The sequence below is a fragment of the Vicugna pacos genome, chromosome 10, assembly GCF_048564905.1.
Source record: "Vicugna pacos chromosome 10, VicPac4, whole genome shotgun sequence".
Classification (NCBI taxonomy): Eukaryota; Metazoa; Chordata; class Mammalia; order Artiodactyla; family Camelidae; genus Vicugna; species Vicugna pacos.
In genome coordinates this window covers 585,872-598,711 of record NC_132996.1, presented here as the reverse complement: position 1 = coordinate 598,711, position 12,840 = coordinate 585,872, and the positions used below count along the sequence as shown (strand labels likewise).

General features: G+C 48.8%; 1 protein-coding gene across 1 annotated transcript in view; it reads right to left on the bottom strand.

The window, feature by feature from the left end:
* The window catches only part of LOC140698887 (uncharacterized), a 116,427-nt gene extending 104,444 nt beyond the window's left edge, over positions 1-11,983 (bottom strand). Inside the window, exon 1 of the mRNA XM_072970746.1 lies at positions 11,711-11,983. The gene's annotated coding sequence lies outside the window, so the exon portion shown is untranslated. The remainder of the gene's footprint in view (positions 1-11,710) is intronic.
* Positions 11,984-12,840: the final 857 nt, after the last annotated feature.

Here is a 12,840-nt window from a genome sequence, read left to right as displayed (position 1 = left end):
CAGCCAAGGCAGCCTTCCCAAAGCACAAATTTGATTACATCTCCCCCACTTCAAACCCATCAAAGGCTCCCTGGTAGAGTTCTAGCCCCACCCCCGAACCTGCTTGTCCATCCTCACCTCAGTACCAGGTCCCCAGTGACCTCAGGGGCCCCGTGACCTGCTGCTACTTCCCACTAGCCTCCAGGCTCATTTTAACTGTTTGTCAAGGAAGTCTTCCTTCCCTCCAACCTCCGCACTTTGGATTAGGTGCCCTGCTGTGTTAATAAAACATTTTAATCTAAGTCAACTTCTGACACTGCTAAGCTCTCAAGAAGCAAGTACATTTTGCTTACTACTGTAGGTCCACCCCCTCTCCCCTAGACACTCAGAATTGCGTGTGTTGTGAATAAAAGAATGAAGGGGTGGGACTCAAAAGGACAGGCAGAGCTGCTCTCCTAAGGGTCACTTCCTGCTGACACCCTTCACTGCCTCTTCTGTGTCAGTTCTAGTAAAAACCAAGCTCCTCCAAAGCCCTCCACCCCTAGGCCCTCTCCAGTGTCCTTCAAAGCAGGATCACCCACCACCCTGGACCACACAGGGCAGTCTCCCTGAGTCCCCACCCCACAAGCCTCCAGGCCTCTACCCGGGCTGCTCCTGCCACCTGAGTCACCCTCTTGATTCCTTCCCCTGGCTGACTCTTACTCTGTCCTCAGAACTGAATGTAGAGCCAATTTCTTCCAGGAAGTCCTCCCTGATGATGTCCTTTAGCTCTTGGCTGGGCTCCATCTACAGCAGCACTGCTTGGCGACCAACTGGTATTTGTCCACCTGCTCCTATGAGACCATGACCTCTTGGAGGCCACGTGGGAAAAAGGAGTGAGGTGACAAGAGGGGTGGGAAGAGCAAACAGGAAAGTCGCAGCTCAAGTCCCAAATTCAAGGATTCTGTCTCAGATAAAAAGAATAAACTGTTTCATACGTGTGTCATTTGGCTATGATTTTTGTGGCTCATGGAAAACAAGAGCTTGGTGTTCAAGCCTGAAATCCAAGTTACATGCAAAGAAATGTATATATTCATATCCAAAGGAAACCAGAGCTGCTCAACAACACTTTGCAGTTAAAATCCAAAGGAACTTTGATAAAGGCAATCTCCCTCTCTCTCTTTATTTTTATTTATTTATTTTTTTTGGTATCATATAGTTTTAGAAGTATTTGTATAACTAAGTGATGGCTACAGCCTATGATTCTGCACTGGAGTGTTTGGGGCTAAGGAAGCCCAGATTACATGCACTGTGTAAATGCAATCACACCAACACAATGACAGGCGCCCTAGTGGCTGAGCTGAAGTTCCAAAGCAGAGAAACTTATGTTGGAAGACAGCTCTCAGTAGAAAGTAAGAAATGCAATGTTCTGTACTCAATTTCATTAGCTTTATGAGCCATTAACAGATAGTATGTCTTGTCTAATGAAACCCCAAAATATATTGTCATCTTCGATTTTCTCCATCTGACTGTTTTATGCTAAATTTGGATATCAAACCCTCACTCCATACGGAAAGCTCAGGCCTTAGCTGCAGCACAGTTACATCCCGTGGAAGAAAGCCGATCAAGGGAGAACAGGAGAGTTTCCCTTCAGAAGCTGCTAAGTGTGGTTTTGCACCTGTATGTCATTTACAACCACGCCATCGTCAAAGGAGTAAGACCTTACATCTGTGGGGCAAAAAGCACTGCGGTGGTTCCGAACCATGAAAGAACACTGAGCTTTGTGCAACAGTCCTGAGGCACTTAAAGCGTACTTTCTCTGAAAGGCTCCGAAACTGACTCACTTCACCATTTCAGGTACAACCGGAATTAGTAGAGAGAACATGCCCTTGAAGTCTGACAAGGCCCTGCTGGAATCCTGCTACAGCATTTACTAGCTGCTAAATGAACCAATTCCTTAAACCTCTGAGGAGGCTTCCCAATCTTCAAAACGGGGCTGCCACCGCCCACTTGGGAGGCATGGATGTGAATGCAACACGCAAGTAGGGCGGCCGACTGGTACGTGACACGGGACCTGGCTAGTTTCCCTCCGCTGCCCTTCTCCCCCTTTAAACTTGCACTGTTCCCCCTGGTAAGGGTGAAGCCCCAGGAACAGACTGCCCGATTCTTCTGTATATCCCCGGATACATACCTTACCCTTAGGAGGTCAGAAAAACAACTGCCTCCTCCCCAGTCACTATCAATATTCTTAAGAGTCTGGGTTTTTTTAACTCTATGTTTCAGGGAGACTATTCAAGAATTGTTCAACCACCGTTCTCCAGGTTGGCTCCTCTCCCAACGCCCATCCCTTCTTACCTCAAATCTTCTGTCTGATTGCCTTTTGTTCGTGGGAAAGAGAGTCCGCTAGGGTGCGGACTCCCTAGGCCTCCCTCCCTTCATCACAGGAGAGTGTGACTACATTCTCCCAACTCCCCACTCCGACTCCAGCTTCTGAGGAGTTTCCCCTTCTGGACCCTGCAGCCTCTGGATCGTCCCAAGACGCGCACACGTGGCCAAAACCCTCTCTTCAGATTTCTTCCTGTGTGGCCCTGCCCACCCCCCAGAACCTTAAGGATAAATGCCATTGCTCTGAAAATCACAAACGCCGCTGACTGACACACCAAAGCTGCATGGTCCGGGCTTTCCTCCAAACCAGGCACAGCCCTGCCCCCCCTCAGACACAGTCTGCACCTCTTGAGATGAGCTGATCCACTTGCACGGCTGTGAACACCAGCTAAGAATGACGAATCCCAATGTGTATCTCTAGTCCGGCTCCTTCACCTGAGCCCCAGGCTCATAGACACGAGTGCCTCTTGGAAGTCCTAACTTGGATGACAAATGGCATCTTAAAAATGCCATATGTCAAAAAAAAAGGCCTTATGTCCACCATTTACTCTAGACTTCGATTCCTGGCAGGTACCTCCCAGGCTCCCCATTTTAGTAACAGCCCCAGCACCCACCTAGGTGTTTGAGGTCACATTCAATTTCCACTGTTCCCTCCACCTGGCCCTGCCCTGGAATCAGTCTTGTTATTTCTGTCGCTAAGCCAGTCTCAAGTCTGGTTCTGCAGGGAGCACGATGGAAACCCACAAGCTCACAGCAAGGTGCACTGAGTCACAGTCCTCCGAAGGGAGTTCCCTGGAGGGGGAGGCATCTCCTGCTGCCAGCCACCTCAGAAGGCACTGGATTCTCACAAAGAAGGACCAGAAGAAGGGACTCAAGGATCTCCCGTGATCTGAGGTTTGAAGGGCCCGAGGTCTGGGGGAGCTCCTAGTTAGCTGACACTCCTGTCAGTGAGCAGATGAGGATGGTAGGAACCCAGGCAAGTCTGTTCTCGCTCCAACCCCTTTTCTCTCGGGAGCCACGGGAAAGGCCAGTTTCCAGGGCACAGACCGGCCATCACAGATCCCAGCCTGCATTTGCCAACCCAGACAGCCTAGACTCCTACTTGCGACTCTTACTTCTGTTCTGTTCCCCCCCAGAATGTGATGGACTCTTTCAGAAAGTCTGGACTGTCTCAAGCGAGACCAAGTCAGTGAAGGATGAAGTGTCCACATTTGGACCAGAGCATGAAAGGAGAAACAAGGCCTCATGTCCAGCATGACGGTGGTGGCCAAGCCCTTTCCCTGGGTGAGATGAACCAGGGTCGGGGTGAGAATGCAAGGTCCCTTCACGGCTGACAGGGGTGTTGGAGACTCACTACCGCAAAATAACCACACGGCCGTCAGTGGTGGACATCAGCTGCAACAGACACAGAGTCAGCTATTTACTGCCAAAAAGGGGTAAAAGTAAAGGCCGGTGCAGGGAGGCCTGCACGGCTTCTGAGGCAAACCACAGACCCGGCTCTGAATGCCCACTGGCTGAAGCAGAGAGGAAGCTATGGTCCCATTTAGGGGTCCCTGTGTCCACCAGATCCAAGTGAACCAGCTCCTTAGGACAAGGCAATGTTTTCCTGATACTTAGAAAAACCAGCCTCATAAAGGGAACAAAAGAGTGGCATGGTTTTAGGCCCGCGCCTGCCCCTCTATGAATGCAAAGTAAAGTAAATGGCACTGGGAAGGTGAATGCAAAAAAAAAAACCAAAAAACAAAAAACCGGTGACTGCTTCCTCCAACAGCGTCCCCTGCAGCTGCTCACCCCCGAGCCGGCCACTTCCTCACCAGTGACCGCCGGCCAGGAAGCGCCGTCACGCACGTCACACAGCGACAGCCAGGAACCGTGTGCCGAGCACGTTTGTGTAAAAGCCAGAATCAAGCAAGGTGCTGCAGATTTTGACTTTCCAAGTTTAAATACTCCATGAAAAAAATCCCTCAGCAGCCGCCTAAATCAATTCGCATCTCACTTCTTCAAAACAAATAAACAAAATTAGTAAGAGAGCATTTGTTACCAAATATAAGGACGAACTAACAGGTTCCTCAAAGCAAGGACTTTAACAGATATCAAACTCCAGTGGGTGATGTGCTAACATAGCAAAAATTCCAAAAAAGTAGAAAATAAGATGACTAGGATAATATACGAATCATGGCAACTGTTAAGTTTTTGCTTTTTATAGCGATGGAGACGGCACAGAGGGCGATCTGGCTATTCCAATGCAGGGTGTGCACAGCCCACATTTTCAGACCGAACAACATGCTCACGGGGTGGTATAAGGGATAAAGGAAAATAGAAAAAGGAATAGAGGAACAGCCAAAATTAGAAACACACGAGAACAAAAATGAATTTGACAGCATTTACAAGAAATTACGTGAGTGTGATGAGGACAGGGACGCGGGGACGGTGAGACCCACCCTCACCTCCTGATCCAGGGAAGGCAGGGGCCTGAGGGGAGCGATGCTGCCGGGGGACCCCAACGTGGTCAGCGCCCCAAACCAAAACTTCACCTAGATGCGTGTAGACAGCTTTTGAGCTACAAAATGTGGTCGCATTTCAAGCTGGACAACTTTACTCACTCCCACCAAGAGGAACAGGGGAGAATTAGGTTCTGCTCCTGAACCAAAGCATTGTTTAAAAAATTAATGACTGTGTAATAGTAAAAGCAACAATGGAGTAAAAGTCACTGGAGGAGAACGTGCTTGACCCGAGCTCACTGGCCACGTTATCTCACTGACGTTCAGATGCTGGCTGAGCCCTTATGGTACCAGAACAGACAGACCCACCAGGAGGGAGGTTTAATGTGCTGCTGTATTTTGATGCCGGCAGCCATGCCTGGTACACGAGGTTCTGGGTAAACAATGGTGACAGTGTCAACCACTATGGGCTAAGCACACATCCAGCTACTCCGCCAAATCCCAAGGGCAGACTTCAAAAGGCAAAAACAAGCTGGCATTCTCTGTTGGCTCTGCAGAATCAGAGCCAAGCAGTTGCTGAGCAAAAATGTCACCAGTGCCTCCTATGACAAAATAGGAGGCACTGGCGTGGGGCTGGGGCAGGGCTCCAGGCTTCCACTGATCACCCACCAGTCTGTCCAGGGGGTGAAGGAGGTCCCTGCTTTCATTGCACCGATGCACCTACCTTGAATGACGCCTTAGGACTCAACAGGAGGTGACAGGTGAGGTGAACGGAGCCAGTCTTGGTGTAGCACGGTTCTGGCAGCTATGCCCTCAGCAGTGCCCAGTTTCCTAAACCTGACACCTCATCTCCAAGGAGCAGAAGTGTAGTGTGGGCATGTAGATCACAGGGCCCTGTGAGGACAAGTACAGATCATGGCCACGACATGCCTCTCCCCTTCCTTAAGCCATAGAGGAATGTCCGGGGAGGAAGTGAAAATTATTCCAGAGCCTGCCAGGCACCACACGCAGGTGGGACACGGATCCCCTGTGTCTGTCATTCACAGGACTGGTGTGGATTTTCTTTTTATCAATTCTCTGGCATCTTCTCCTCCATCTTACCAACAACAAGAAAGTAGAATCTGACCTTAGAATCACAGAGAATCACAGAGCCCCTCCTGCACAGTGGGCCCGGCAGCACGTGCCATGTCCTCCGACCGTCACCTGTGGGACCGCCATGAGCGCTCTCCAGACTCAAGGCCCGAGGCCGTAGGCCGGGGGGACACAGCTCACCTCACTCTCCCCAGTAAAGGGGGACCACCTCTCGGCAAAGACGTCTCACCCTCTTCTGCCCGAGGGACAGCTTGAAAGATACACAGGGAAACATAGTAGAGGGTGAGGGGTTAGGCAGCCCAGAAGTGATCGTCTGCACTTCCAAGGCAGAGTGGGGCCTTTGACCTAATCACAGGGACAAAGTGAGGACGAATTTTTCCCTGCTGTGTCCCATACACCGTGACACGCCTTTCCCTGCGTAAGGAGCTAATTCGGAAGCCCCTGGCAGTGTTTCTGATGTCCTAACTTGGCATGGTGGCTGTCAGGCAGGGGAGAGGGCCTGAGCCGTGCTGGTGCTGGGCCTGGGAGGCAGGAGACATCGGCTCCACCCTGAGCTCAACCAGCACCTCGTTCTGCGTCTCGGGATTCAGAGTCTCATTTATAAGCAAAGGGATGAAACTGTCCCAGGACAGGCTGTCCAACAGGAATGAAATGAGAGTCATGTAAATAACGTTTCCCAGTTGCCACGTTTAAAATGTAACAAAAAAAAACCAAGTAACTGATTTTAAGAACAGACCTTACTTATTCTACTGTATGTAAAATACTATCATTTTGACGTGTAATCAATATAGAAAGTAACAAGATAGTTTATATTCTTTTTACTAGACAAGTTTCAGCGTCTGATGTGCATTTGACTTACAGCACATCTCAGCTCAGACCGGCCTCCTCCCCAGCACTACTAAAATCAGTAGCTGTGGCTACTCTATTGGACAGCAACTCCAGGGGTCCCCCCAAGTGTCCTGGCTGAAAAGGGGGAGTAAGTGTCCACACTAACCCTAAAAGGATCTCTCTGAAACAAAGGCGGATTTAGTTTTAAACGTCTGAAAACCGGCGGGCTACACCTCCTTCCCGCCTTGGCTACAAGAAAGCCCTCCTCCTTGATGATCCCATTCTGGATGTAGGGAAGCAATCTGTCACACAGCCAGGGTGGCCCGGCCTTCAGGTTGACTTGCCTGCTGTCTGTGTCCAGTCCCACGAAGTCCTCCTTCTCAAATAGGATGTAGAGGAGGGGGGTCTTCTCCCCAGAATTTTCGCGGTCCCCATCCAGCCACTTGGACTTGGGCAAGATGAAGAGTGACTCAGTGAAGTCGTCGATCCTCTTCTCCACCACCCTGCAGTCCTCGTAGATTGAAGGCCACGTCGGTGTGCGGCTGCTCGGCCACCTCCCCATACAGCACAAAGACAAAGAGCTGAGAGTCGTAGAGCGTGGTGCCATACAGCTCCTCTGTGCGTGGAGCTTCTAGAAGGTCTTGGCCAAGAGGCAGTCAGTAATGGTGACAAGGCCCATGACATTGCGGTGGGTCTGGAAGTCACTCCATCCATTCTCGGGCACATAGAGATACCTATAGTAGATACAGAGTGCCCACTGGGAGCCGCACGGTCTGATCTGGCTCACCAAGGAGATTCCATTATAGATGCAAAAGAAATTCTCTAAGATGATCCCCACGGGTTGGACCACAATCGGGAGAGTCTGGTGGTCCTCAGCGCACTGCACGTAGTCAGGGGCGTTCATGTTGAAGGCCCTGCCGAGAAGGGAGGGTAAATCGATGTACATACTGTGCTGTGGGCTGCGGGCCTCACTGGGATGCGGCGACCTGGTGTGCACCAGCCAGAAGGCAAGGGAAGTCCAAGCAAATCGGGGATAATTTTGTCCTCAGCATCTGCACATGGCTACTGAAGCTCAGATCACATTACCCAGCTTTTGGTCTAGGCTTCCATCCCCTGCAGAAAAGGATCATTTCTTGTTTTCTGTTTCCAAGCACCTAGGCAGGCCCTGATGCAAAGTCGGTGCTCAAAACTGCTGAATAAATGAATGAATAAAGGAACTGCTTCCCCACCCCTCAGCAGGATATAATGCAAAGAACCATAGTAGGATCAAAATATCTGGATTTCAACGCCAATTTATTTGAACTCCTAAGGTGCAGAATAATGGGTAAGAAAACTTGCTTTGGGAAGGAGGGTACAGTTCAGTGGTAGAGCACGTGCTTAGCATGTTCAAGGACCTAGGCTCAATCCTCAGTACCTCATTTTAGAAAAATGAAACAAATAAATAAACTTAATTAACCCCCTCAAAAAATATTTTCTCCATTCAAAATTCAAAAAAAACCACCTTGCAATTGACACAACATTGTAAACTTGACTATACTTCAATTAAAAAAAAACTTCTTGCCTTACAAGAATATATCTGGATTATGGAAGTTTGCAAATGTAAAATGCCTAGGGTACCACCTGCATAAGTAGAAGGAACTGTACAAATGTACTATCCCTCATTTATGAGCTATTTTTCCTTTGGGGAGATTATAACCTCTCAGAGATATTTTTCTCATATTAAAAAAAAAAAGAAAAAGAAAACATTACCTGATTCTCCATACTGCTGAAGAATCAGATAACCCTATGAAAGCATCTGACCCACAGAGTTTATTCAATAAATGTTTGTTGAATGAATGAATAAACAAGCAAAGTGAATGCTGCTCCCTGCCACAGACCATCATAATGGTACTGCTTGGAAATGCCAAGCCCACGTTCCACCCAAATCTTCACTAACCACGTGGGTGACCTGGGCAGACCTGTGTGCTTCTCTCAACACCAGTTTATTCATAAATAGAAATGAGGGCAATAACACAAACCTAAAAGGGTTAGTGAGTCACGAATGAATAGTACCCCAACTTTGCAAGATGGAACTATTAAAGAAAATTGGGCAAAGAGTCCATAGGCCCTCTCCATATTATCTCTTACAACTACATGGGAATCTACATTACATCTAAAAATAAAAAGTCTATTATTTTAAAGAGGCTATTGAGTTTAAATCAGCTCACCGTCTCAAATAAGGAACACACAGTACAAATAAGAGAATGCGCAGCCCATGAGATGCACTCAGTAAATATTCCCACTGAACCCACTGGTCCCTCCAAATTCAGAGCATGAGGATGTGTCCTCGTGGCCAGAGGCCACTGCACCTGAAGCTAAAAAAGCTAATGGTCCCCACTTTCAAAAGCCCCTGCCACCAACCTAGGTCTAATTTTGTATTTGTAATTTTTTTTCTTTTTATAAAATAGAAATCCCCAATTGCATAGCCTTCAGGTCACCAAAACCTGACCACAGAGATCATGATGGCAACCCTCCTTGGTGAAACAATAAAATGAAAAGCCATTTCCACAAGACCTGTGTGTAAATCTACTAGGGAACTTCATCCTGGACTGAGAGGAAGAGGACTGGGGAGGAGGGGGCAATCTGAGGCACACAGACCCATGGGCCACCTGTCCCACGATGGACATTACACTCAACCCTCACCCTCCAGGAACTTCAAAATACACACAGACAGAGTGATGTGGACAATATATATGTATTTTTAAAGAAATTCCGACTCTCTAGCAGGTCTTGTATCTACCGAGACACAAATGGCTTATGTGTATAATGTTTCACAAAAGCCTTAAAACATTACCACCCCAACTTGACACATTAAGAAACTAGGGATAGAGGTTTATCACATTGTGCAAGATTAGAGGGATGCCACATCAGACACTGTATTTAAACCCAAGCCTTTGCTCCAGTGCTCACACAAGAAAGTGTGACATACTGCCCCTTTCCTGCCCTCTCCCTGCAATAAATCTCTGAAGAGTCTTTTCTGTGCCACGTGGAATCACAATCACGTCAATTTACCACAAAGAGCTATGTGACTCCTTGGAGGACGTGTCAAAATCTAAAGGGTTGTGATGGGAGGAGAGATTTGAATTTTCTGTTTCTCAAAGGAAACATGGCTTTAAAAGAAACTGAAAAGCACTTATCTAGTCTAAGCCTTCATTGTGCAGAGAAGGAAATGGAGGCTCAGAAGAGATGAGGAAAGGGACTTATTAACAAATATTGCCTCAGTGCAACACCAAGCCAGCCCTGGGCCCTTCTGGGGGAGTACCTGGAAGGCCCAGGAAAATGATTGTTAGAAAAAGGAAAGAGAAGAAGCATACAAGGCCCTGTCTCTACACCACCATACCATGAAGTTCCACCAAATTATCCAGTATTGGGTGCAGCCAAAATTTAGGTGGGCTAAAGAGGTTATAGAAACCTGGAAGTCTCAACCATAGTGGAAATTCCAACATTTACTGTTTTTTTCCAAGTTCAAGCATCAGTTCAGTGGGCACTCCATACGAGGGACTACACGAGGCCTGGAGTTCTCCCAAATACAGATCTCTATTATCACGTGTGCAAACCACACACAGGCCCACCAGAAGAAAAACGCCCACACATAAGATGCAACTACGGAAACAGAAAAGAGCCAACCAGCATATATTGCTAGCAAAAACGGTGCTGCTAGAAATAGACTCATGGACATAGAAAGCAAACTGTTGTTAGCAGGCAGGAAAGGGAGGATTAACAGATACACATTAATAAATATAAAATAAATGACAAGGACCTACTATATAGCACAGGGTACTATTTTCAATTTCTTGTAATGAGTTGTACTAAAAACAATCTGAAAAACATTTATATACATATGCATAAGCTTATAACTGAATCTCTGCTGTACATCTGAAGCTAACATGGTAAATTTACAACACTTCAATAGAAAATAATTTTATATAATAAGTAAAAATAAAAGCAACGCCATAAAAAAAAAAAGTAAAAGAACACGGTAATCCCCTTAGCTGTAGGTGGTGGAGAACTCTGCAAGCACCAAGTCCACTCGAATACTCCAGCACTGGCGGTCACTCATTCTAACCATCAGAGAATCACTTGGCTTCTACGAGGTTACTTTTCTCTTCAGTGAAAGGCTACAGTTGCATCTAATGATGTATTGAATCTCATCATTCACAAACCCAAGAATTAATGAGGATTTCCCATAGGCCTGGCTCTGGACAGATGAAAAGATAGGGTCCCAGATATATTCATGTGTAGAAGAAGTTTATGCCATAAAGACATTAATTCTTCCTGCTTTGATAGACAGATTCATTGCAATTCTGATTAGAATTCCTCCCAGATATTTCATGGAATGTAACAAGTTAATTTATGGTCAGGAACAGCCAAGAAACTTCTTTAGAACCACCACTGGGAAGGGGTGGATAGGTCATGCATTTCAACTGGTCTTTCTGATGTGATGAAAACGTTCTGGAATAATAATGGTTGCACAAATGTGAATATGCTAAAAGCTGCTGAATTGTAACATTCAAGTGGGTGGACTTCATGGTGTGTGAACAATATCACAATAAAGCTGTTATATGAAAAAATCCTTCTTGCCAATTATTTTTCCCTCTATACTACTAGTCTGTCCCACAATTTAAGTAAAACAAACAAACAAAAAAAACAAAACAAACCAGATTTTGCCAGGAGCTCTTTAGGAGTGCAATGTCCCTGGGTCTCCAACGCCTCGGGTTGTGCTGTTCCTGTTAACACACAATAGCTGGGCTGGACTAGTTAGGGACTATAAGTATCTTTTTAAGATCGACAGTCTCACGTTTCACCCTGGGAGAGTGAATGATGGAGGATGAGACAGCCTCATGCCTTCAGCTCATTTTTAACTGAACCAAGCCCTGCTTTCACCACTGTAATCCCTCTCAGTATAAAAACATGTGACATCAACAAGCACCGCCATCATAACACCTGAAAGTGTTCAAGGTACTTACCTGGGGCAGAAATCCTGATCAAGGAGACAGAAGCTCCCTCAGCACTGCCGCTCCCTTTTCCCGACTCCACCAGGAGAAGCTGGGAGTTACAGCCGCGGGCTCTCAGCCTGGGGAGCAGCGCCCACGCCGCTAATCTGGACCTCAGGGATCGGGAAAGGGAGAGGAAGGCAGCCCCGGGGTCGCGGGGCAGGGAGAGCGGGGTGGGGGACGCGGGCTGCAGCCCCGCTCGGAGGCCAGCCCCAGCCCCAGCCCAAGCCGCCCGCCCCGTCCGGGTGTGCAGACCCCGCCCGCCCGGGACACAGCCCGCCCAGTGGTGGGGACGGGTCGGCGGCCTAGGAGAGGAAGCCCGGGAGAGGAGGACTCGCGGGCGGGAGAGGGGAAGCGGACGCCATCCGCGGACTGAGGGGAGCCCGGCTGGGCCAAGAGGCGCAGGGGCACACCTGGCCCTGGACAGCTGTGGCCGGGGCGCCGGGGCAGGTGGCGCGGGCAGAGGGGTCTGGCCCGAGCAATCCAGCTGAACACACGCTGACTGGCGCCCTGGGGGGCTGTGACACGCCGACCGCCCTCCCGCAGCCGCCTCACCCCTTTCCCGATATCCCCTCACCTTGCACTTCCACAGCCAGAGGCCCCGGCCCCAGGCAGTAGCCAAAGGCCTACAGGGCGACAGAGCTGAGAAGCCATTGGGGCCGATCCCCGGCTCGGAGCTGGAGCTTCCAACCCGCGGTCCAGCTGGCAGCAACTGCGCATGCGCAGGAGGGCCAGCGATCCGCTCTGGGTCCTGAGAGAGAAGGGGAACCGAGGGAGGGAGAATAGGGGAGGAGGAGGGGAGGCGGGGAAAAGTGGAGGGAGACACATGGACAGGAGGAGCAGAGGGAAGGCAGTTATCTGGAATTGGGAGGGGAGTAACAGAGATGGGGAGAAAGCGTTTTACCTCTTGTGGCACCCCGAAGGAGGCAGCAGTCCTGCCTATACACCCTTCTCTTACCCGTCATTGCCCACAGCTCATATTTTACGTCCCTGGCCCAGCCCTCCAGCTAAGGTCTCTGCAGAAACCCTACGGGTATCATACCCGTTGCCCCCACAAGGAGCTAGGTTTACTGTTGCTCAGGGAACCAAGCACCCGCAGGTGT